The 26,815-nt window shown below is 44.1% G+C and overlaps 2 long non-coding RNA genes across 3 annotated transcripts in view; both read left to right on the top strand.

The window, feature by feature from the left end:
• The first annotated feature begins 1,071 nt into the window (after nucleotides 1–1,071).
• On the top strand, nucleotides 1,072–21,859 carry LOC144088711 (uncharacterized). 2 transcript variants are annotated; one of them, XR_013304927.1, is made up of 8 exons: nucleotides 1,072–1,998; nucleotides 4,560–4,611; nucleotides 4,719–4,771; nucleotides 17,580–17,725; nucleotides 17,795–17,887; nucleotides 18,201–20,747; nucleotides 20,881–20,932; nucleotides 21,538–21,859. It is a non-coding gene; the product is annotated as an uncharacterized LOC144088711 (long non-coding RNA). The 2 variants fall into 2 exon arrangements; XR_013304926.1 differs by having other exon boundaries at nucleotides 17,795–20,747.
• A 1,093-nt stretch (nucleotides 21,860–22,952) lies between these two features.
• The window catches only part of LOC144088710 (uncharacterized), a 106,095-nt gene continuing 102,232 nt past the window's right edge, over nucleotides 22,953–26,815 (top strand). Inside the window, exon 1 of the long non-coding RNA XR_013304925.1 lies at nucleotides 22,953–23,491. This is a non-coding gene — a long non-coding RNA (uncharacterized LOC144088710). The remainder of the gene's footprint in view (nucleotides 23,492–26,815) is intronic.

Here is a 26,815-nt window from a genome sequence, read left to right as displayed (position 1 = left end):
TAACAGATGTTTTTCCATTGTACTGTCATTACTTGAGGTAAATGAGAGACAACACATTTTCCCACTCAAGGGATATGATTGGTCGCCCATTGAGAAATCTCACTGGCACACCTGTTGCAATTTCTTTGTTGGCGCCTGCTTTTGGGAAGCTTCCCCTTTTTCATTTTCAACTCATTGTCTCGGTCTCCATGGAATTAGCCGTTTGTCGTTTGTTGTTTTTTGCCACCGACAGCCAAAGACGGCGGCTTTTCCTTTGAGCTGGGATGCTTTTTTTGCGCGATTGGTGCACCGACTGGGCGGGAGGGAGCAGTTGGTTGGCTGGCACGGAATCTTCTCACCTCCCTTTTTTCTCTGCCTCGTCGTCAGGCCGCCTGCCGCTCGCTAGCACGTTCGCCGGAGACCATACTGCGTGTACCCGAGGCGGAACAAGTGCAACTTGACACTTTTCAAACCATAGTACATTGGTGTTTACCCTATTTTTTTCAGACCAAAAGTTGGGAAAAACAATGAGACAAAAATCCCATTTGCGGGGTAGGAACTTTATTTATTCACAGACCAAAAACAAAGGTAGTACAGTAATACTTTGCGATACGATCTTAATGCCTTCTGGAAAAAAACAAAAAAATAGGATATTAGAATGGAGAAACGTGTTATATTCTGCACCGATTAGCGCAAAAAAACATGTGTAAAATGCAAACTGTAAAGCCGATGATCGGATATACCTTTACGCGACATAGATGCGGCGAGAAAGACAAGGCGATGCTGTTTTCAGAAGCAAAATCTCGTCGTTTGCTTGTATCTCAAATTTGTCTCATATCTCAAGGCAAAAAATGTGCTCAGAATTTCCTCGTTTCTCAAATTTCTCGTAAATTGGGACCGTCGTATGTCAAGGTATTACCGTAGTGACATTAAAAGAGGCTAAAAAATGTCTTAACTCTTAAAAATGAACTGTTGTTATCACCATAGTTTCAATGGGACAGAAAAAAATGTGCAGTACTCCCTCGAATATCGCGGCCTCACGACATCGCGTTTTTTCGGGGGGGGGGGATTTTTTTTTGTATTTTTTTTTTTTGCAATTTCATAAAAATGTAAAAATCCATGCAATTTTTTTTTTTGTAAGTTCATAAAAATATGAAAATTCACGTTGAAATTCGCAAGTGGAAGCCACTCCCCTGGATCCTCCACTTGCGACTAGGACTCAGCACTGAAGCAAAAAAAAAAAATATATATTTTTAATTTGGGGTCACCCTACTTTGCTGTTTTTCATTTATCGCGGCCATGTCTGGTCTACACTAACCGCGATAATCGAGGGATTACTGTACTTCTATGTGCACGTTTATTGAATTTTTTTCCCCCCAAAATGGTGATGATTGTAGAGCAGAATAGCTGGCGTTTGAGCACAGCAGTGTTGACTTTTCCCAAAAGTAAACAGAGCGTGTGTTTGCCACATTTAATTACTATGTGATTTTACCTGCAGAGAGAAAAGATTACCTGGCCATACCATCCTGCGGGGCTCGACCTTTTCCCAAGAAAAAAATGAACGGCGTCAATAATGTAGACCAAGTCTGCGCGTATTTATTTATCTTTGCAATTTGCTTGCACGTCAGGCGAGGAGAATGCGGCCTATCAAAACAACAAATGTTTCTTCCTTTCCGTTGGAAAAGAACACACATCTAAAGTGCCACGCAAACAGGAGACAGCCAGTCGTCCCAGTTCGAATCAATTGGACGTCTATCGCCTGGGCATTGAGTTAAAAAAATATGACATCAGCAGAGAGTATTTTTGTTTTGATTTATCTTCATGTTCCACATTTTTTAATACAACTTGTCCTTCCTTGTCAGGGTTGCAGGGTGCCGGAGCCTATCCCACAACACCTTAGACTGGTCGCCAGTCAATCGTTGACAGACAACCGTCGGCATTCCCAATCACGCCGCCAAGCGGGAATCGACCCCAAGCTGCCTGCACCCAATTCAGGCAAAAGAACCACTGCACCATCAGGTCAGTTTCATGCTTATTTTCATTTTTATTATTATTATTATTATTGTTATTGTTATTATTTTTATTGTTATTATTATTGTTATTATTATTATTATTATTATTATCATTATCATTATTATTATTTAATAGTCACATCCGATGTTCCCTCTAAGCTGCGTGCGTGCGCAATTGCGCACTACTGTCGTCTTCTCTGCGCACAGCAAATCATATGGAGCGCACAAAATAAAATCCCTTTTTTTTTTGTTTTGTTGTGAGGCCGACGCGCGAACCACTCATCCGCCGGGCCGCCCATTCATAGATATTAATCATTACATTTTATTATTACTAAATCATTTATGTGTAGTAGACATGCACCTGTTTATGGCAGGTGTGATACTGGTGTGTGCCCATAGCGAGCAATGATAATGTTGCTCACACCAGTACTCGGTGTGCTCAGGGAGGTTGTCTTTCTGCCCAGACAAACAAAAAAATAGAGGGAACATTGGTCACATCCAATCCAGGGTGGCTGAGGGGTGGGTTTTGTCCCGGTACTCCGGTTTCCTCTCACATTCTAAAAACATGGATGCTAGGCTAACTCTAAATTGCCCAACCCTAGCTATGATTGGTTGTCCTTTGTGTCCTCGTGCCCTGCCATTGGCTGGCTGCCGATTCAGTGTTTCCCCCGCCTGATGCCCAAAGTCAGTTGGGATAGGCTACGTCACCCCCGTCAGGTTAAGCGGTTGGGAAAATGAATGAAAGAATGTTGTCATCGTACTATTTATCGACTTTTGTCACGGTTGAGCCGCTCGAATGAAAACGAACGGACGTCCTCGCGTCGGCCCTCGTCGGCCTTATCGCTCGTCTCGGGTGACGTGGCGGCGACGGCGGGGGCGCGGCTCCCTTCCGAAACGTCCCGTTCACCTTATCTGCGTTCCCGACTGGGGCGTGCGTCCTTTGGCAAACGGGGACAAATAAGCGTCCTGGAAGATAGCGACCCGGTGGCGCGATAAGCTCGGCAATATCCTTCAACATTTGGCACCGGCGATGCCAGGGATGAAAGATTTATGAGTCTCGCCACTTTCTTCTTGGATTCATTGGACGGCAGTCAAGCGTGACCTCAGACTTCTTCCCAATGGTTTTTTTCCCCCTGAAGAAATGGCCGTCAAAAGGTCACGCTTTCACGCTTGGGGCGGGGCTTGTTGACGTCTATTGCGAGTTATGACATGCAATGAGCAAAATGTTCCTATTTTTGGGGAGTTTTGCAGAAACCAGCTCAACATGGGGTTAATTTTTTTGAAATGGCTTTTGAAAGAACAAAAAGTTTTCGAGCCCTTTTTTGGCTGTAAAAGTTCAAACCGGAGGAACTTGTGTGATGAATAATTGATGGATGTGAATTCATTTATAAGTGTTAATCCATCCTTGATTGCTACAGAAGCCTTTTCCGTGATTTATGTATGCATATTTCTTTTTCATCTTTTTTTGTGGCAGGGCTTATTCTATTCCCCAATTCATACATCACTATTATTTTGTAGGAGACAAAACTTTTAAGTCTTGTATTGTGGATTCCTGGGAGTTACCGCCCCCTACTGGTAGCAATGAAGTAGCACACCTAGGTGCTTTTCTCAAAGTTCAGCAGCATGTTTGATCAAGATGTTAGCTTTTCTCTTTCTCTCTCTCTCTCTCTCTCTCTTCTTTTTCCTCCTTTTTTTCTTTTTGAAATTTTTATTTTCTTTTTCTTAGCGAGACAAAGCCTTCCTTTGTCCCAAAGATTTATGGCACGTTTCCTCTCCGAGCCTGTCGACTTGATCAAAACGCTCAAACCCAATTAATTAATCTTTAATGCCACATATTGACCTTTAAAAAAAAAAAAAATTAAATTATACTTTATTTTCTCCAATGTTAAAATCCAGAAATCCTATGGAGCTGTTTTCACTTAGGGAACTTGGTTGGGAATCTATCGGAAATTTTCATTTTCATCATCAGAGGATCGGAACCGGGTCAAAAATATCGTGTTTTTTTTCATGCATTCCTTTACATTTTGAGGTTTTAACTCAATAGCTGAATGGCTTTTGTGGCAGCGATCATTCAAGTCAAATTGGACCGAAACACAGGGCCTCAGAAGCCTCACAAATATGCGATTGTATTTTCATTGTTATTTTTATTTATTCATTTATTTTTTACGAATCTCAAAGGAAAATGTGCAGCAATTTCAGCTGTTGGCCTGACATCAGCCGTAAGCCATCTAGTCGAGTACAATAAGCATCTGTGACGATCCCCCCGAACGCTCCAACATTTTTGTGCAATGATGGCAGCTGTGTCTGCGCTAATTTATTCCTGAGAGTCTTCCAACTGAAAATCGGGAAATAACAAACCGACATATCTTTTAAATTGCATGTCACAATAACATTGCCAATCAATGGAAAAAAGACAACAACCCTATAGAACTGCTTTTGATGCAAATTTATTTGATATTTACCTTCGTTTCATGATCTTAAATGTGTGTTTCAATATTTTAAATGACAAGATGAGGCTTAATAAAAATAATTAGATGCTAATTAGACTTCTTTTCTCATCCGCTTTAGCCCCGCCCACCTAAAATTCTCCTCACAGAAGATGATGTCAAATCACAATGAGGTACAGATTTATGCTAGCTAAGACATTCGCTTGTTGCCATACAGTCATTTTGTAAACAAAGAAAATAAAATAGATGCTAATTAATCTTCTTTTCTCCTTTGGTTTAGCCCCGCCCACCCAAAAAATTTCCTCACAGAAGATGATGTCAACCCAGAATGAGGTACACATTTATGCTAGCTAAGACATTCGCTTGTTGCCATATCGTCATTTTGTCAACATGTGTTAGCTAGGTAGCATAACACAATAATGCTATACTAAATGATCATCCATTCTGGTTGTGATGTCACAACATTCTGGTTGTGATGTCACAACATTCTGGTTGTGATGTCACAACATTCTGGTTGTGATGTCACAACATTCTGGTTGTGATGTCACAACATTCTGGTTGTGATGTCACAACATTCTGGTTGTGACGTCACAACCAGAATGGATGAAAAATAATTAGACGCTCCCCGATGCAGTGTTTTGGGTAAAATAACTATGAAAAATGTAAAAAAATATATACATATATAATTGTTAAAGTGCCAAATTCGATTTCTACGTGTAAAATTGAAAATCACGGCAACGTTGCGAAGAAGTCCCGTTCGTTCGTCCACTTTGACGTCACAAAAACAATGCCGTTTTCGTTAGTGGAGTGCGGTCGCACATGGCGTCGTCGTTACCGGCGGCGGCAAGAATGGAGTCTTTGTCGCGGCCGCCGTTTAAAGCCAGTCACACGGCCGACCTTGTGCCAAAAAAGACCTGCTCGTTTATACCAGCGCATTCTTGGATCGTGCGGTCAGACCACATAAGGTTGCGAGGGGGGGGCGGAGCCGAGGGGCGAGGGGCGAGGGCTATTATTTTCAATCCCGGTCTGCTTTTCTCATTCCATCTTCATTGGGAACCCAACAAATGGTGCAGATTTACGCAAACGTAGCCACTTTTCACTCGTGTAGAGAAGGCGCAGAGGCCTTAATGTATTACGCTTAAGTGGAATTCAAACCTAAAAAATGTTTCTCAACCGGGCGTATTTTACATCATAAAACGTTTGAGGCGCAAAAAGTATAAACTGAAGTCCTGACAGTGAAACCAACATTTCACAGCCGGCCCAAAAAGTGACGACATTTCAAACGCGGGTACGATTTTTGACCAACATTTTTTTTAATCACGTCCCTTTAATTCAATGTGACTTTGTCCTTGATAATTTATTTCATTGGCCCAACTTGTGAATTCTACCTAGCAACAATTGGCACGGTGGCCTAGAGGTTAGGACGTCCGCCTCACAGTTATGAGATCTAGTGCTTAATTCGGCGGGGAGTTTCCATGTTCGCCCCTTGCCTGTGTGGCTTTTCTCCGGGTACTCTGGTTTCCCCCACCCGCATCCCAAAAAGACCCACTCGAGGCTGATTGGTCAGTGCAAATTGTCCCGAGTTATGAGTGATGGGTCATTCATCTCATTGTGCCCTCCCATTGCCTGGCAACCAATTCAGGATGTATCCCATCTACTGCATTTTACATATGGGACAGGCTCCAGCACCCCCTGGAAAATGAATGAATGAGTTTCATTGAATTGTCCTAAAAGCATATTTGCTCATAGTCGTTAGCTTACTAGCATACAGTGACACCAACTCATAGAGAATTGACAGTGACTACAGACACTGAACTACCGTATTTTCACGACTATAAGGCCCACATAAAAGTCTGAAATTTTCTCCAAAATAGACAGGGCGCCTTATAATCCAGTGCGCTTTATAGATGGACCAATACTAAAATTGTTATCACGATAAAATAAAATAAATCCGTCGATAGGACAACTATGGCAAGCAGCCCCCGACTCTACTATTTTCCCGTAGATAAAGTACTGCGCAGTGACTGCTGGGATATATAGTTATTTTGTCAATACACCCAATGGATTGTGGCCTGCCGATCGGCATCAACACTAGCTAGCTACTATTTGCGAATGGATTGTGGTCTGGCGATCGCCATCAACACAGTTGCGAAGCATGGAAGACAGCCTTGGAATACTAGTTACGCTAGCTACTAGCTAGCTACTCTTTGTGAACGGATTGTGGCCTGGCGATTGGCATCAACACAGTTGCGAACCATGGAAGACAGCCTTGCAATAGTTACGCTAGCTACTAGCTAGCTACCATTTGCGAATGAATTGTGGCCGCCTATATTATATTTGAGGTCGGAGGTCAACCATGAAGAATTATTCCAAATGTTTTGAAGAAAACAACTGCAGCGTGCGTCCGTCCGTCCCTTCTCATCTCATCCATCAAGTGGCACACTCACAATGTGTCTGAATCGATCGAATGCGTGGCAGAATGGAGCACTTAAACAGAGGGGCAACTGTAAGTCAGCGTCCCTCGAGCGAGCCCACCCCGAGCGACTCTTTTCCCCTCCACGTGAATAGTTTTGAGTGTCTCCGCCTCGTCCGTGGCTTCCCACATTGTCTCGGCGGCTGACAAACAAACCATTCATGGGACGAGCAGACGTCCCGAGAAAGCCCGCGGCGTGTTTACGAATTCCCCGAGCCCGTTTTTGCGGCCGTTTTCCCACCTTTTCCGCCTCTCGGCTATTTTTCCAGACGTTTGCGTCAATCCGTGAGCGCTCGACACGAGACGGAGGCGGCGAGGAAACTGTAGCCGTGTCACGTTTTTTCGCTGGTTCTCCCAGTTCATTCCCGTGTCGTAGGTTTCATAAATCTAGTCACCTGGCGAGCGGTCTAGACTGCAACTTAGCCTTTGAACCGGGCTCCAGCACCCCACCACCTTGACGATGAATAAATGAAAGCTAGCATCGTCGTCCCGTCCAATTTGGACTGTTTGGCAACTAGTGGTCAGCTTTTTTTAAAATTAATGGCAGGAGAATTCACGTTTTTTAATTTTTTTTTATATATATTTGAAGTCCTCCAGATTCAAAACTGGGGTGTTTAATTTTAAATAATCAATCTGATTATGGCACCATGGTGGGTTAGTGGTTAGCTCGTTTGCCTCACAGTGTGTGGGTTTTCTCCCTGCAATTGGCTGGCCTCCTGCCTAACATCGTCTGGGATAGGCTCCGGCACCCCTGTGAGCCTTGTGTTAAAAAAATGAATGAATGAACGAATTTGACTGTGGTTTTTAGTTTGAAGTAATCAATCTGACTGAAGCAGCACGGTGGAATAGTGGTTATCACGTTGGCCTCACAGTGCGTGGGTTTTCTCCGGGTACTCCCTTTCCTTCCCACGTCCCCAAAACTTGCATGCTAGGCTATTTAAAACACTCGACAATGGTCGTGATTGGTTGTTTGTTTCATTCCAAAATGGCTGGCCTACTGCCCAATGTTTTCTGGGATTGGCTCCAGCACCGCCGTGAGCCTTGTGCGGATAAACAGTTTTTAAAAATGAACCAATCTGGCCGGGGAGTCGGAATCGGTCGTAAGGTGTCGGCCTATTTAGCTCAAGGCGTAAAAAGAAGAAAAAAAACATTCCACCAGGTTTTATAAGAATTATGAATGGGCCATCAATCACGTGTTTATGATGACACTGAAGGCAACGTGCAAACGTTTGGCCGGCGCTCCGTTCCTGACCTCGGCGTCAACCCGTGGCGAGGCGAGTGACCCCAACTTCCCGGGTTGACAACCTTCAATCTAAATGTTATTCTTGGGAGTCCTCAAAGGCCACATTGTGCCGGGTTCCACGAGGACATAGCGCCCAGTCAAAGAGGCTCTTTCTTGTTGTTTTTTGGCTCCGGCGCCCCCCTCCCAGTCCCTCCCAGTCCCTCCCAGTCCCTCCCCGGGGCAGCCCGTCTCTCTCCGACAACAGCTGTCGAGCCCAGACATCTGTAGACCTCGGCCGCGGAGAACTTTTCCCCCCTTTCCAAGGCCAAGGTCTGGAAAAAAATCCGCCAGGAGACGGCCGCCGTTTCCGACCACGTTTTGCGCTGGTGGGAAACGGCAAAGTAATTGAAGGTCACGGCCAGGCGGCGGTCGAGTCCGAGGACGGGCGAAAACCGCCGCGCTTAATTGAGGGAGACGGAAGTGACCGGGCTTTGACTCGCGCTTCCGCCTAATTACGAGCGTCTTTGGAAAAAAAAAAAGGCGAATCGTGGACGCGATGGCGCGTCCCCCCCCCCCCCAGTCCCTCCCCCGTGTGAGTTTTACCTCCTCACCCTGAGAACGGGGCATTCCAGCGCGGAGGACTTGGTGCCCTATGTTCACAAAGGGATCGACTGAGGGAGGCTAGAGTAGAACAGAGATCCTTTGTACCCCATGAATGCGGCCCGTGAGAAGTTTGGGAACGTCGCCGTTTGAGAAACATTGGACTTTTTACGAAAGGCCCCGCCGGACAGGAATTCGGACGCGCGTCTTTCCGACTTAACGGCATGGGAACGACGTCGCCGAAGGCCAAAGAGCCAAAGAGCAAACTGGTTGGCAGCCAGTCAAAAAAAACATCTAGCCTGTTGGTTCTCCAGCTCAGGTGATCTGGACCAGGCCCATTTTTTTTCAGTTGTGATTCCATAATATAACTTACAACTCGTTCACGTGCATATTTCATACATCAGTATACTTTTATACGTATTGAATTGTTTGGTGATAAGTCTTAAGGTTCTTTTAACGAATGTGATGCCAGTTCATTTTCAAATATGCCTCTACTTACGAAAAATTCAACTTAACGAAAAATTCGTAAGTAGAGGTACACTGAAGTTGATCAAATTTGAAAAAATAAGCCCTGTAAGGATAGAAACCTGAATTTTATTTAACCACATTTTCACCTGAAAGTTCGTGGAACGAATGATGTCAATTCTTTGTCAAATAAACCTCTACTTACAAAATTCCTTCGTTCCACAAGTGGTTTTGTAAGTAGAGGCATATTTGACAATGAACTGGCATCATTCGTTCCACAAACTTTAAGAAACAAAATTCAGGTTTCTATCTTTACAGGGCTTATATTTTCAAATTTGATCAACTTCAGTGTACCTCTACTTATAAAATTTTGGGTAAATTGGATTTTTCGTGAGTAGAGGCATGTTTGACAATGAACTGGCATCATTCGTTAAATGAACTTTAAGACTTATCACTAAACTTAGTATTTCAAATTTGATGAACTACAGTCTACCTCTACTTACAAAATTCCTTCATTCCACAAGTGGTTTTGTAAGTAGAAGAACACTGTAGTTCATCAAATTTGAAATAATAAGCTCTTTAAAGACAGAAACCTGAATTTTGTTTAACCACATTTTTACCTAACGACTAGTACAGGTGACATGCATTGTTTTGGAATAAGAACAGAATGCTAGTAGAAAAGCCAATGTTTTATGTTCACTGAGCGTCCAATAGAAACTATTTAATGTGATTTTTTTTTTAAACATCTAAAACACGTGTCAAAGTGGCGGCCCGGGGGCCAAAACTGGCCCGCCGCATCATTTTGTGTGGCCCAGGAAAGTAAATCATGAGTGCCGACTTTCTATTTTAGGATCAAATCAAAATGAAGAGTCTAGATGTATATTAAATTTCCTGATTTTCCCCCTTTTAAATCAATAATTGTCATTTTTTAATCATTTTTTCTGTGTTTTGAGTTCAAAAATTTTTTTAAATCTAAAAATATATTTTAAAAAAGGTCAAATAAACATTGTATTAGATCTATAAAAAAAACCTGAATATTCAGGGCTTTTAATCCAGTTCTTTTTATAATCCATTTATTTAAAAAAATCTAAATATTATATCTAAAATGGTCCGGCCCACGTGAAATCAAGTTGACGTTAACGCGGCCCGCGAACCAACCCGAGTCTGACACCCTTGAATTCTAAAATGTGAGCGCAGTCGGATTTTGAGCTCGATGGTAAAACACGCAAACATACACACACGCACACCCACACACACACACACACACACACACACACGCAACGCTCGACTTGTCTGCTCATCTGCTTGCGATTAGTGACGACGCGGCGATGCCAAATGGGAGATATGGATCTGGTTCCTGGGTAGACAAAGCCTTATTCATGGGTGGAAAAGTCAGATGAGGGAAGACGATTCCGGCAGCTCGGCCGACCTCCCCCCCATCACCCCCCCTTTCCTTCTGCCTCTCATTTTCAACCTTGCGCAAACACGCGCTTGGACGGATTGAAAGATGGGACGGCGGGATTGTTTACCCTGCAATCTTGTCCGACTTAAGTAGATCAACGTTTCTTTTCCATTAGCGGTTGCTAAGAATGAAAAAAAGGCCATTGTTGTGCAAAAAACATCCGTCAAAGTCACTTTTTGGGATCAAAACCTCGACCTCGTAACGTAAACACGTCCACTCGGAAAGGCTTCTTCCCAGCCAGAAACAGCGAAAACGTCTCGACTTAGGCGTTCATGTGCAGTTCCAACAGCGTCCTATTGGCGGCAGTAACGAGCAATACTTTTCGCTCCGTCGGCTGAATGTATTGGGTCACGGCCATTCTTGTCACGACACGCCATGATATTTTTTAGCTTCCGTTTAGCACGCACCCGAAACAACAGGTGCCACGTCTTGGTATGCTAGCTTTATAGCTTAGCACGAGTTCCCACCCTAGCAGCGTTAAACGGGAACTCGGTAGGTCGCCGTCTTAATCAGATCCAAGTACAGCAAGTACTACAAGGTTCTCCGTAATCTAGAAAAACAAGCCCAATGTAACGGGCTTCCTCTTTGGGATTTCCAGCACTCCCTCCCTTTTTTTCCTCCGCAACGCAAGGAGCCGGGTTCATTTGAAAGGCGCTGTTTGTTAAGGCCTTAGCGGTTAGTAAGTGCTTTCTTTGTGTGGCGGGAGCGCGGAGACGGGGGGTTAATATCTCCCGGGGAGCGCGTACAAAGAGGGCCTTCAGCTCGCCCGGCCCAGGAGGGGCGGCCAGATGAATGAGGCCGGCCCGCGGGCCCGAGTTACCGGCGAGGGCGCCGGAGGGGAAGGACGACGGCCGTCGGGGGGATACGGGAGATTTTAGGTCAAGGTGTCCGTGGGAGGTCGGAGAACAATGTTGGGGTCAACTTCTCCCGGCGTTCTGAGATGATGGAGGTCACTGTGAGTGAGGCGGCCCAGAAGACAGAGCTCCTTAAAGGGGATGAGAGGAGACGCTCTGATTAACCACGAGTGGAATTGACGAGAAATTAAAATGGAATGGAAGTCGGCATGAAGTTGTTAAAGGGAATGATAGGAGACGCTCTGATTAGCCACAAGTGGAATTGACGAGAAATTAAAATTGAATGGAAGTCGGCATGAAGTTGTAGCAAATGGAATGGAAGTCGGCATGAAGTTGTTAAAGGGAATGAGAGGAGACGCTCTGATTAGCCACGAGTGGAATTGACGAGAAATGGAAATGGAATGGAAGTCGGCATGAAGTTGTTAAAGGGAATGAGAGGAGATGCTCTGATTAGCCACGAGTGGAATTTACGGGTCGCCAACATGGCTTCTGGGTTTTGAGTAGCCGTTCGGAACAGACAAACGAGAGACTCACAAACAGGCGTTGACGCGGACGTCCTGGAAAACCATTTTTTAATTAATGGAGGACAGAGTTAGTTTGGCTTTTCGACTCCTAGTTGCGTAACGGCTATTTGTACAAATGCCACTCAAACCATTGGGCTTAGGTCAAAGGGTCAAATCAAATTAAGATGACCTTTAGAGTTTGTGATTCTGACATTTTACCTGAAGCCAAAGTTCATCATGTTCAGATCTATTCCAGCCTGGCCAGAACTAAATAAATCTGTAAGATGGTGGAAATGTTCGAAAAATAGTTGGTCTGCTCTAGACATCATTATACCGACCGACCGACACGAGCATATAACGAGTTCACCAGCCCAGGTTTTGAGACATATGAATTAGAGACTTTAATAAGTCGTGACCAGCGAATCGTAGCCTCACGCTATTGACGAGAATTACCAGTTCTCCGTTAACTTGGTCCCGATTGATCCATGGTCCTGTCGGTAAACAAACGGAGCGCTGATGGTTATTGATCAAAAATTGGAGTAAAAAGCAACATTTGTTTTCCTCATCAATGAAGCATGTGTTAGACGGACATAATGCTTGCAGTGATTCACGGACCGTTGCATGTCGGCCCTTTGTTGCTGTCACAATTTCCTTTTCTTTGAGGGAGGGCAGCGAGGAAGAGAGATGTGTCTGCTGCTGCTGCTGCTTACTCCTCTCTTCCCACGGAACAAATATTGCATTCCCGCTGTGTCGTGGCCAAACCAAAGGTCTCTTTGTGCCCGCCCGGGCCGTCCGAGTTCCTCTGCCCGCAAACACTGGCCTCTCTGTGAGCCGCGAGCTAGCGATGCTAGCGCTGCTAGCGCTGCTCGTTGGGACGCCACCAAAATATGGAGACGCTTCCACTCGCTCGGCTGCCATCCAATGATGACGTCCAATTGCTCTTGACGGTCGCTAGCGGTCAATGAGTTGATTTTTTTCATTCATTTTCCGAACCGCTTCATCCAGGTGGGGTGCCGGAGCCTATCCCGGCTGACTTTGGGGAAGGGGGCGGGGGACTCCCTCAATATGTGGTTAGCCAATCGCAGGGCACAAAGAGACAAACAGCTAATTATTTGTCGCTGGTGGTAATTTTGATTGCGCAACCAGCCTATCACGCAATTTTTGGGAATGTGGGAGGAAACCGGAGTACCCGGAGAAAACCCACCCAGGCCCTGGGGAGAACTCCACACAGGTGGACCGATCTGGAATTGAACCCAGGACCCCAGAACCGTGAGGCCGAAACGCTAACCGTTTAGCTGGCGAGCCATGTGTTGATTTAAAAAAATAATAATACATTGAAAAATTTGAATGTTCTTAGTGGTCATTTGGGGAGAGTTACGCTCTGGTGGATGCTAACGCCTAACCCACAGGTGTCAAAGTGCCGGCCCGGGGGCCAAATCTGGCCCGCTGCATCATTTTGTGCGGCCCAAGAAAGTCAATCATGAGTGCCGACTTTCTGTTTTAGGATCAAATTCAAATGATGATAGATGTACATTACATTTCCTGATTTATCCCCCTTTTTAAAATCAATCATTGCAATTTTTTAATCCATTTTTTTCCTTTTGTGTTTTTAGTTCAAAAAGCATTTTGTAAAATCTAAAAATAAATATACAAATATTTTCTGTTTTCCACTTTAATATTGAACATCATTTAAAAAGAGTGCCGACTTTCTGTTTTAGGATCAAATTCAAATGATGATGGATTAACATTACATTTCCTGATTTTCCCCTTTTTAAAATCAATCATTTCAATTTTTTTATCCATTTTTTTTCTTTTGTGTTTTTAGTTCCAAAAGCATTTTGTAAAATGTAAAAATAAATATACAAATATTTTCCGTTTTCCACTTGAATATTGAACATCATTTAAAAAAATATTTAATTTCCATTTGAAATGAAAAACAAAATGTTCCATTACTAAGAAAAAAATGCTTAAATAAGCATTGTTTTAGATCTATAAAAACGGGCTATTAAGGGCTTTTGATCCAGTTATTTTAATGCAATTAAACAATAAATAAAAATCTAAATATTAGATCTAAAATGGTCCGACCCTTTGACACCCTTGCCCTAATCTAAACCCCATTGAGTTCATGCTCCACTTGTTTAGAGGTGTGCCACCTTTCCGTTTTCTCTTACAAAATAAGCAGCAGGGTTTTTTTTGGGCTAAGATTGCACCAGAAGGATCGAGTACGCATAGAATTTGCCCCCAAGAAATGTTGATATTGTAATGGAAGAAGATCTGGCTCCATATCCATAAAGTGGTGCTGACAGGTAGCACCCACTTTGGGTTTTTTTCCATTTCCAATTTAGCTTTTTATCTACAAAGATGTTCATCCATTGGTTCGAAGCTCCCTTTGAGACCTCTTGTCGATCCCTTTGTCGTGATCCGCCTTCCACCCGCACAACTCTTTGGCTGTTTTTTGTCATGTCGTGACTAGTTGTCATTAATCTTGTGGATGTTGACGGCGTGCCAGCGAGTCATCTCGCTAAGCCGAGTCAACCGTACCGACCGCGGTTATTGTTTGCCTAACGCCGCCTTCGGGGCAGAGCGCCACCTCAGCTGAGACTTGTTTTGGGTCACAACATTCGATTTGAGGACCCCCAACTTTTGCCGGCCTTGATTTCAACTGATAGGTGTTTTGTTGTTATTGTTGTTGTTGTTCTTGTTAGCGCATACCTGTCAACTTGTACGTTTTTTTATGTAGTATATGTATATATTAAGTGCATTTGTGTGGATGTTAAAGGCCAGTACATTTTGATGGAGAGTTCTGTTGTTCAATTGAACACCCGTTTTTAGTACCAACAAGTTAAAGTTCTTTGAATAGTAGGAATAACAGATCAATGAGTTTGGTAAACCTTGATTTTTGTGCTTAGATCGTTGAAACGGCGGTCTAATTTTAGATTTGGGGACAGATCTAGAAATATCTATGTGGTTGGAATCTAGTACAGAGTTCTATAAACTACAAGGATCAACAAGTGAAAGGTTTCTTCAACTTTTACTCCTTAAACAGAGCGAATCTTACGCAGAATTTTAATTTATAAGCATTCATTCCTGTCAACTTATGCGTTTTTTGTTCATTTCAAATTGTGTACGCCATATAACAACTTTTGTATGGGATTTTTTTTTTAAGTACTTTTTTTTTTGTAAAACCAATCTCATTTTACTTATTTCGGCTCTAATCCGGGTCGTTTCGGCCACTGGTTGCAGACGAAAACGTCATCGTCGACTGCTAATATTGTCATGCTTTAAGCATTTTCATTTCATACTTCCGCCCTTTTCATTATATAAATATAGCGTGTCAGCAAGCAATGTATCCAGACAGTCAAGCTGTAAGTGTCATACAGCGACATCTACACAATCTTAAATTTAGTGCACCGACTGATTGGGCACCCCGTCCACTTTGGAGAAAAATTTAAGACTTTTAAGTGCGTAAATATGTGCCGCATTTGTACGTTTTTTTAAAAAATTGCTTAATAAGGGGAATTGCAATCATTAATAAGGGGAGCAATTGGCCGAGGTATGTTGTTGTCATTGCCACAAGATCTCATTAAAATGTTGTCTTAAGTATTTTTAGAGGCAAATCTGGAAACAATTGGATGTTAGGGTTTAATTAGTGTTCATTTAGAGAGGAACAAAAGCTTTGGCTGTTGCCACGTTGTCATAATATTCCTCGTCTGGTGTTCAGTAACCCTCGGCGTCCTCCTTAGTGCGTTGGCAGCGGACTCTGGACTTTGTCTCACACGTACAAAAAATCAAATAAATAAAACATACAACAATGGAGAATGCCACAGCTGACCCCAATAAAATCAAAATCATAAAAAGCCGCTTGAGATTTTTTAGCTTGATATAAAACAGATTGAGGGAATGAATATTAAAAAAAAATCTCCCACACAAAGAAGGCATTTGTAATGACGTTTGAGAATAATATCGTAATGTCGTAATGACGTTGGGACAAAAGCGAGGTTTACGCGCGATGGCTTTGAAGCGCGCCGCCTCGGGGCGTGCGGTTACTCGGCTCGAGATCTCCGCGCCTCCGATGGGGATGAAAGGAATCGCGTAAGGGAGTCTCTTAACTCGCCGGCGCTGTCACGCTAGCTTGCGGTTAAGCTAGCTCTGAGAAAATGCGACAACATACGCCGAGCTTTAAGGACTTGCTTTGAAGTGGTTGTGGTTTGACACACGTGTGCACTTTAATACAAATGAGCCATTCATATTCAAGTAGGCGGAATCTGAAATAAAATGGTTCTTTTTTAAATGAAGGGAAATACCTGTCCAATTGGCCCTTGGTGGAAACAAAATTAGCTTGCAGTTCTCAGGAAGTGGTTTTCTTCTTAGCCATACAAAGTGTCACACAGATTCAGTTTTTTCTTTTTTTTTTGGAGAGCCCTAATAGATTGCACCCTGGACGGTCGCCCAGATTGCCTATAGGGAAAAACCAGCCCTGCCTGAAACAAGTTTTTATGTAACGCGGGTTAATTGGATGTGTAGCATGTCGTGGGAACCTCGCTAACCCGATGATTTTAAGAGAGGATGCTAGAAGCTAGTCTGCTAGCCTGGCCTTTTAGCCCACATGTGTCAAAGTGGCGGCCCGGGGGCCAAATCTGGCCCGCCGCATCATTTTGTGTGGCCCGGGAAAGTAAATCATGAGTGCCGACTTTTTGTTTTAGGATGAAATTAAAATGAAGAGTATAGATGTATATTAAATTTCCTGATTTTCCCCCTTTTAAATCAATAATTGTCATTTTTTAATCCCTTTTTTCTGTGTTTTTAGTTCAAAAATCATTTTGTAAAATCTAAAAATATATAATAAAAAAAGCTCAAATAAACATGGTTTTAGATCTATAAAAAACTGAATATTCAGGGCTTTTAATCCAGTTCTTTTAATCCATTTATTAAAAAAAAATCTAAATATTACATCTAAAATGGTCTGGCCCACGTGAAATCAAGTTGACGTTAAAGCGGCCCACCAACCAGCCCGAGTCTGACACCCTTGTTTTAGCCTAACCGTTACCGGGATGGCATCGACTAGGTCAGACGGGTTATATTTGGGTAACTAGAAAATGTTTGATTTGAACGCAGTCCTCGGTGAGTCTCAAGATTGCAAGGGCTTCACGTTCCCGATCAAACGACGCCTTTGTCTCGGGGGGTTTCATCCGAGCGGAGTGGAACAGAGCGCCGTATTGACGCCACGCAGACAGATTATCTCGTTTGAATGGCTTTTCCAGAGCGCCAGAAAGGCCACGGCAACAATAGGTAACTTGTTATAGGCACAACAAATCTAATATTCGTTTAACGTGGCCCGTGTGGGGTGGTGGTGGTGGTGGTCCGGGATTGGGGGGGTTGGGGGCCGCGCTTGTTTGGTACAGTAACTGTTTGTGTTTGCACAATGTCCCACCTCAGCAGGGCTGCTAATTGGGCCGCTCGGACGCCGCCAAAATCCCCCGATGAAAGCCAGCTCTGGACGGCAGTTGTCGCGGGAGACACAACAATGTAGGGATTGAATTAATCTCTTGTTTTGTCCTTCAGCGCAGCCGGACAATCGATGGGAAGGACCTCGCCGTGGCTTGCGATGCGCCAGCGCTTGGCTGCTAGCTTAGCGCTGGCTAAAGGGCTCTTTTAGCATCGATGTCCATGAGACGGACGGATAAGAAGTCGTTGATTCCTTGAAAATGGTGGGAACATTTTACAATTGATGTTTAGGAATGCACACATTTTTTTTAAAGTCTGTTTTTTTTTTGAAGTTTCAAGAATATGCGGTTGAAGCTCATTGGATGAGAGATCGGCTCATTTTGAAGGACTGGCGCATTCTTCAAAAGTATCCAATCACAGCGCAAGTGAGTAAAAGATCCACTTTGACTCAGAACCGGTTTTCAGTAAAGCTAAATTTGGATTTGTCATCTCGATTATGCGGGTGAGAATGGCCTCTAACCAATCAGCAAATTATTGCCGAAATGGGTTGCGGAAAAAGATGAAAAAATCAGCTTTTAACCTTTTCATGACCATTTTTGGTCATTAAAAACAAAAGGCCCTGGCATCCCTATTCACAGAGGTCAAGGGTCGAAAATTTTTACACAGTCAAATGTCTCAATATTACCCTAATAGAATATTCATTCATTCATTCATTTTCCATTCCACCTGTCCTCACAGGGGTGCCGGAGCCCATCCCAGCCAACTACGGGCAGTAGGCAGGATGGGTCCCTGGCCAATCAAAGGGCACGATGAGACGAACTACCTACCCTTTACAGTGTCCAATTAGCCTAGCATGCATGTTTTCAGCCATGTGGGAGCAAACCGGAGTACCCGCACAAATCCCACACAGTCACGAGAAGACGTGCAAACGACCGGGACGGAACCCTCGATCCCAGAACTGTGAGCCACACGTGCTAACCACCATTCCTTCTTTTTCTTAAAGCATTAACACACATTTTTAATAGAATCTTCATTGGGGAATCGGGTGCTGAGTCAGGTATGAGAACGGGAATGCCAAAAAAAAAAATGGAGAAGGAAGCACTGTGTGTGTGTGTGTGTGTGTGTGTGTGTGTGTGTGTAAGACAAAAAAAAAAAAAAGCCAGAGCTGAGAACAAGGGGCGGAGTCTCTTCGGGGATTGCGTGCGGACATCAAATGTTTACCTGTAGCAAAAGAAAGAGGAAGGTGCAAGAGAGAAAAAAAAGTTTACAGGGGTGGGTGGGGACCGAGAGCCCAGAGCGGGAGCTTCGCACGCAACTTTTAACAATACCACCTTTATGAAGAGGTGCCTTGCGTTAGTCACACACACATACACACACATACACACACACACACGCACACACTCGCTTGTCAATCTCATAGCAACGTGATGATGACAGCACATTCGTCCGTGTGAAGCCAAGTAAAGCAGGACACTTTAAAAAAAAATCTTATGAAAAGTCAAATATGAAGCAATCTCAGATAACCCAGAGAAAGCAAAAGGTCTTTTTTTTTTTTTAGTCCTTGGGTGATGAAGTGACCCTTGTCTGACTTTTGTCTCACTTGCTTTGTCTTCTTGTGATCTTATCTTTACTCTTCGCCGCTTATCTCTCCAAAGACAAAACTTCGGGGATAAAGTAGACTCGTTACACACGCAACAAAAGACGTGTCACAATTTTTTTTTCTCAGAGTCCGTGCTTTCTGAAAGACAAGGCGGTTATTTAAAAAAAAAAGAGTAAGCCCTTTCAAACTTTTGGTTTTTTTTTTTTCCGAACCAAGCCAATGCGAATTCGCCATAAGAGTATATGATATTGTTACAGCAAATGGAATGGAACTTGGGATGAAGTTGTTAAAGGGAATGAGAGGAGCCGCTCTGATTAGCCACGAGTGGAATTGATGAGAAATGGAAATGGAATGGATTTTGGCATGAAGTTGTTAAAGGGAATGATAGGAGCCGCTCTGATTAGCCACGAGTGGAATTGACCAGAAATGGAAATGGAATGGATTTTGGCATGAAGTTGTTAAAGGGAATGATAGGAGACGCTCTGATTAGCCACGAGTGGAATTGATGAGAAATGGAAATGGAATGGATTTTGGCATGAAGTTGTTAAAGGGAATGATAGGAGACGCTCTGATTTGCCACGAGTGAAATTGACGAGCACAGCAAATGGAATGGATTTCGGCATGAAGTTGTTAAAGGGAATGATAGGAGCCGCTCTGATTAGCCACGAGTAGAATTGACGAGAAATGGAAATGGAATGGATTTCGGCATGAAGTTGTTAAAGGGAATGATAGGAGACGCTCTGATTAGCCTCGAGTTGAATTGACAATTTATGGCCACACAACACAAACACACACAACTCGCTCTTCCTCTACGACGGCAAAATGCGTCAGAAAGCGATTCAACTCTTGTTTCAAAACGCATCAGACTTTTCCCTCTTTTTTTCCCATTGCCGTGTGTGACTGGCAGCTCGCGTGTAAAAGGCAGAGTTGCCGGGATTTAGCCGGCGGGCGCCTGCGGTCAGCGTCATGCGCGTACTATAAATAATTTTCCGCATGTCATTGAGCGTGCGGGCGACGCTTTCGCGCGGGGGTTCCTCCCGTGCGAACGTCTGCCGGCGCCTTGGCCTACGCACAATAGCGAGCATTGTTCGCCGGACGGGCCCGTGCCTGCCCGACCGCCTACTCCTACCTGAGCGCGCAGACAGGTGTATTTGTCCCAGTCACGCATAGGCCGGCCGCGCACCCACACCGAGCCGGCGTGCCGTACATACCTTTTGACGCTCGCGGTGAAGGAAGGGCGGGACTTTGAAAGTTGGAGGCCAATTATCTACAGTAATATAAAAACAATTACTGTATTTTCTCCCATAGTAGTCGCCTCCGCGTATAAGCCGGACCCTTAAAATTGCCTTAAAATGGCCTTAAAATGGTTGAATTTGACAATTTCTCTCGTATAAGCCGCCCCCTGATTGATAATTTTCACCCCCATTTTCATGGTTTTAATAGGGAGTACAAATGTGTTACTTTGAAGGGAAAATCTTAAGAAAAATAATCGCACGTGGTATTTCTGAGATACTGTATAAATCCATTTATAATTTGACATTCCTAAAAGGTCTTGCCTGCATGTAGAGAAATTCAAAAAGGAAATCATGTGAGCAGTACAACCAGGAAGTGTGTCGGTAGCGGTCTAATTTGTCATCCCTAGGTAAGATGCGGCGCCCTGCGCGAGCAATGGCAGGCACAAAAAAGTGAGTTTTTTTCATTTTTTATGCAAGATAAAGTTCAGGTTTTTCTTGAATTTCATACATAGATGTCAAAAATATATTTTGTTTAGCGTTTTATCTGTTTATCTTTTTTCTATTTTGAAATAATACATTATAGAAGTGGTTCAAACGTCCGCCTCACAGCTGGGAGATGGAGGGTTCGATTCCAGGTGAGTTCTGACATTCCTGTGTGGAGTTGTTTGTGCCTGCCTGGCTTTTCCGTGGGTATTAGCGTCCTCAAAAGGTGCTCCTTAAGCTGATTGGACGCTCTAAATTGCCTTCCGGTTTGAATTGGAGCATGTATAGTCGTTGGATTGGCTGATGTCGCATACATTATGGAAATATTTTGGAGGAAAATGCACAAAATGCCATCATAAAACAAAATAAGGATACGATATCGCAATAATTTCGAGGAAAATATATCGTATATCAAGTCGTATGTGGGTGTATTATGAGACGCGGAAATGAGATGGTTGTGTAAGTTAACGACAAAAGCGGAAGATAAAACGGCATTCAATTTGACAGTTTTGGCTGAAATTATTTTTAACAGCTTCATAAATCATCCATTTCGAATGGAACGCGGGAAGTTTGATGAAAAAGTGCAGTCGTCCCTTTTCTTGCTTTTTTTTTTCCCCTTTCGTCTTTGCGGAGAAAAAAAGGCTTCACACAGCAGTGGTGGCTGAGGAATGCGAGACAGGAATGCTGTTCAGTTACTACTATAAAGGGGGTTACTGATCACTGAAAACAATGTCTTTGTGTTTTCATCCCCGCGCAGGCTGTAGTCACGCAATGCTGTGTGCGCGCGTGCAAAGAAAGAAAGAAAGAAAGAGAGAGAAAAGGGAAGAAAAAGAAAGAAAAAAAGAAGGAAAAGAGCAGCAACTTTTAGCCAGCTGGGCCCGGCACGGCACACAAGAAAGCCATCCGCTACCTGCCATTGACAGCATCGCGTGCGACTCAGGTGCTCCCGGGAGCGAAATGGAACCTTGCCAAATGAGCACAAGTAGAAAAGATGGGTGTGGATCCAATTCCAAGCCTATGAGAAATGGATCGGGTCCGATAAGAACAAAAAAATGAGCATTATGACTGATAGAGCTTGTGAAAAATGTGTGTGTTCATTTCTGTATATTCCACGCTTAGGTTGCGGGGGTGCCGGAGCCTAGCCCCTGTCTTTGGGGGAAAGGAGGATGACACCATAGACTGGTCGCCAGTCAGTCATTGAGACAGAGAACCAATCCCAGGGCAGAAGAGAGGTCAATCGTAGCTAGAGGCAATTTAGAGTGTTCAACTAGCTAGCCTAGCATGCATGTTTTTGGGGATGTGGGAGGACACTGGAGTACCCGGAGAAAACCCACGCAAGCCCAAGAGAACATGGAAATTTCACAGAGTGTGAACCGACCTGGGATCGAACCCACGGCTCCGGAACTGTGAGGCCGACGCTCTAAACACCCATCCACCGGACCACAAACACATGCCCTCACTTTGAAAGTAAAATGGAACGTTTTGACAAGGTGCTTGTGGGTTCGATTCCTCACGGTGTGGAGTTTGCATGTTCTCCCCTGGCTTGCATGGGTTTTCTCAGGGTACTTTGGTTTCCTCCCACATTCCTAGAACATGCATGCTAGGCTAGCCATATGCCATATTGTGCCTAGCTATCATTAGTTGTCCTTTGTCTTCTGTGCCCTGTGATTGGCTGGCCACCGATTGAGGGTGTCCCGTCAGCTGGGATAAACTCCGGCACCCCCCGTGAGAGGATAAGCGGTTCAGAAAATGAATGAAAGAATGGTAACATTCTTTATTCAATGAACTTATTTCATTTGGTAGACAAAATACATTTTTATTAATTTATTGCACCACAAAAAATAAGAACATTTTATGTTACACTGAAATCTGAAGGAAGATTTGTCTTAAATAGACTTCAAAGAAAAATAACAGTTGCTATGCAATGGTTTATTTACATTTTGGCAAAATAAAGACGACATTACACTTGACTGTTTTAATATTATTTGACTTGAGTTGTTTAAAAACATATTTTACATGATTATTTGGCGTTTCCTATTCTATTTTGCCCGGAAATGTCCAGTACTTTTCTGTGTTTATGTTTTAAAAAACGGTCTCGAGCGCCGAGCGCTCCCAGTGGTAAAACTACACCTCCCACAATGCATTGCGCGTCATACGTTGGAGGCAGGCAGCATGTGCTCGAACGCTGAACGCCGAAACACGATGGCTCAGTGCGTCTCGGACGCTGAACCAAAGCGCCTCGTGGAAAGAATACAACGCAGATGGACATCTAATATCGCAACGCTGGAAACTTTTAGGATGAATTATCTGCGTCTACTTTGGAATTTATTCGATCGAAGGAATTTCACTTTTTGGGGCATTTTCCAAGGATGTCGCGTGGAGATTTAAAAAAAACGCCGTTTACTCCCTCGTGAAAACTGCAATTCAACCGAACGAAGACTGAAAAGGATAAATATGGTTTGTTATGAGTGAAAAATGGCACAGGCGTGGAATTATTTTGTGGAATAATATCATGAATGACGTCCCTTCCTTCGGTCCGGCGACTGGACATGTGCGGTCGAGTGATGATGACTCACTCTCAACATCTCGAAACATTGTTTTTATTCCTTTGGAAACGATGGATATAAAAGCCAGCGAATGGAATATTTTTGGGAAAAGATGGGAATTTTGACACTGCGGTGATTAACGGCGAGCATCAGCTGATTCAGCAGGTAGGCGAGTTTTAATTTGAGTGCATATTTATTGTTTGTTTGTTTTAAAAAAAACATCGATCATGCTATTTGTTCGTATAAACTCGGTGACGTTTGATGACGTTTTAACTGTGTGAACTGGGAGAGGCTGCTGGGAAGTGATGTTGAAATTGGGTTTGGATTGGATTGGGGACCACCCATCAGGTGTGTCATTGCGTTAACGTCAAATGTGACCAGAGGCGGACTTGGCTAATTTGACGATCAGGGTCGACTATAAGACCACGCCCCCATCTACCCCCCAACGTAAAAACATTCTATATTATTTATGTTTGTAAATTACCAAACGTAGTTCTTCATATAGTTTCTTTATCAAGAATACACAATTTCAACCCAATACAAAAATACAAATGTGCCAACGTAAACACGAAACAATATTATATTATTATTTATTTTTTAGATACAAATTTAGTTCTTTAAATATAGTATCATCATTTTGTTTAAAAAATAAATAAATAATTCAACCCAATAGAAGAGTATCAATGGTTAAACACCTATCTAAAGTCCACTAACCCAGAACCACAATACAATAAATGAAAATGATAAAATATTAATTAACATACTACATTCCGCAACCCTTGCGAGGATAAACAGTATTTAAAAAATGATTAAAGTCATTCAAATTGTCTTCCACCCTATTTTATACTTGGCATTAAATTGTATTCTGGACGATTGCATCAATATTCGGTGATATGAAATGATAAGAAATATGTTACAGTTTTTAAAAACTGATTTTTTTAGACACTTGTAGGGAGGCAATGCCCCCTCTGCAAGCATTTCCTCAACTTGACGTTTACAAGGACGATAAAAGTCTCCACAAATGTTAATATAATTGGGGGGGCTGCGCCCACGATGCCCCTATCTAAAACCGGCCCTGCGTGCGACTGCGTAAAACTTGACGTATCGTTAAAATGGACACCACTCGGTCAATTATGCCAAATGCGACGTCCCCAATTCCTGGTCCGTCCCCGTCTATAGGCGTCCCCCCGTGGATAGCATGAGCTCCAAGGCACCTGGCCCCCCACCGTCCAGAGGACCTCTTTCCGTCCCTAATGCTGCGCACAAGCCCCCCCCTTTTCTCCACTGAAGAGGGACCCTCTGTCCCGAGCCAAGTGACTCTCGTGGCCGGCGTTGACGGCGGGACACTTGCCCTCACAAAAGGAGCTGAAGTGTCAAATAAACTCAGTGGCAGCAGCGGCGCAGAAGACCCCGCCCCCCTCCCCAGCCACCTCCAAGACACACAAAAATTCCTTTATCTGGCCCCGTGGGAGGCGGACAAAGACAGACTTTGTGTCCGCGAGCGAGGCCCTGACCAAACGCCGGCTCTTCTTCTTCCTAGCGCTTGGCGTCGTATGCGAGTAGCGGTGAAGGCGCACATCTGCGGACGTGACCTTTGGGCGACCCCCACTCAAAGACCCCAAACCGGCTCGTGTCATTAGGGCCTTTTATCGAGGTGCTGACATCAAGGTTTAACACCGTTTTGGATCTATGACTAGATTGGCTAGGTCGTCGGTGTATTTTCAAGCGTGCTAATCCACTTGACAAATTTTAGCAGGGTGTCAAACATGTGGCACGTGGGCCAGAAGTGGCCCGCTAGGGGGACCGATCCGGCCCTTTTTTTTTTAGCTCATTCATAGTGTTTGTACATAATTGCATTGGCTCCTTCTCTTCCTCGCCAGTAAAAGACGCACTGTTCCCGAGTGGCCAGTGAAATTGAAACATTTCATGTTTGTTTTATCGTTCCTACACAATCAACTTTTCTCATAAATTTGCCGGATCAAGGCCGCAATTTGTTTAGTCGATCCCCGAAGCGATGAGGTATCGCTCTCCCCGACGGCCGGGTTTGTCTTCGGATTCCAGTCACCGATTTAACCAACAGCGCCTCTGCTGGTTGCAGCCTAGTACTGATCGTGATGACACTTTTTTGTCGTGTAGGCGCTTGAACCCTCCCACTAGGTAGTAAACAGATTTTAACGTGGGTGTTTACGAGCTCAGCCCGAGCGCTGATTTGTCACATCCGTGTCGAGAGCGAGCGGGTGAACGACCTGGACGTGAACCCGCGGTGAACCGCCGCGTCCGGGCGTCACCCCTCGCCGCTTTTCCTCCGATGGCGGCGGAGCGGGAGAAGCTCGTAAATGGGCTTAGTGACAGACAGCTAACTGTGTGTTAATGACAGTTATTTTTGTCTATCGCGCGCCCCGCCGTTTCACCGCGAGGGGAGGTGACCCCGCCTCCTTCTCGTCAGGTGACCTTTTAGCGGGATTCTTGATAAACGGATCCTGGCGCGTCATGGTTTTTTGTGCGTATTTCGTGTCGGAACAGGAGGACGGTCATTTGCGAGTACGGGGCGAACAAAGGGCCACTTGTCTCCGGGAGAGGGGGGTCCGGCAGGGGGCCCGGCGGGGGGCCCGACGTCGGAGGGGACGCTTGGTCTGAGATTGGGCAGCAGCCTCTGACCAAGAACAAGCCCCCGTCTGATGATGGGGGAACCGCTAACCCTTCATGAGTAAAATGCTACCTTTGTTTTAGGGGTGCTTGTGTTTACGCGAGTGTGGGAGAAGGACTGAAGTTTTTGGGTTTTTTTGGGGGGGAAAGCTAGGACGTGTTGTGAGGGGCTGATTGCAGTGGAAGTAAATGTGTGAAAATTAGCATGCTACCACAAGATTGGCTAATCCATTCAAACTGGTAGCGAATGGTAATGCCATGGTTTTTGTCACATTTTGGCCGTCTAATTGCAATTAACCAGTCAAAGTCAAACTCTAGAAGTGCACGAAATTCAGTCCGGTTAAAGTTGCAGTATTCTTTTTAGCGCAGGCGTGTTAAAGTCATTTTGGTTTGTGGTCACATTAAAAAAAAGTGAACTTTATTGACGTAAATGGCATTGAAAGATGAGCATCCACAGCCGGTTCAAGTGAATTGGAGTTCGTTTTGCATCATTTCCTTGTCAATTTGGGGTACTTACATGTCTGTTTTTGTCCCGTTTGTTGCGGGGGAGGCAGTTGGGAGATGTTTAGACTTTTTATTGCACATTTTTTATGTGGGCTCGAAATGATGGAGCCCCGACTGCGCAATTATTGGCTGTCATGGCCCCAGATGAGAGATAAGGCCTCAGCAGTCACGCTCCAAAATGCTGGTAATGCCGTTTGTATTACTCGACAAACGCCCCAAAAATAACCAACTAATCTCTTTTTAGTGGATTTATGACTGAGTCTTAAAGCGCTATGGTTCCACTTAATCACCCGTGGAAAAGTGTTGCTCCTCAGGGCCTTCACTGGTTGCATACTAATA

Source organism: Stigmatopora argus, chromosome 14, assembly GCF_051989625.1.
Source record: "Stigmatopora argus isolate UIUO_Sarg chromosome 14, RoL_Sarg_1.0, whole genome shotgun sequence".
NCBI classification, from domain to species: Eukaryota; Metazoa; Chordata; class Actinopteri; order Syngnathiformes; family Syngnathidae; genus Stigmatopora; species Stigmatopora argus.
Note: the sequence above shows the minus strand (reverse complement) of the source record. Positions and strands in the feature narration are given on the sequence as shown.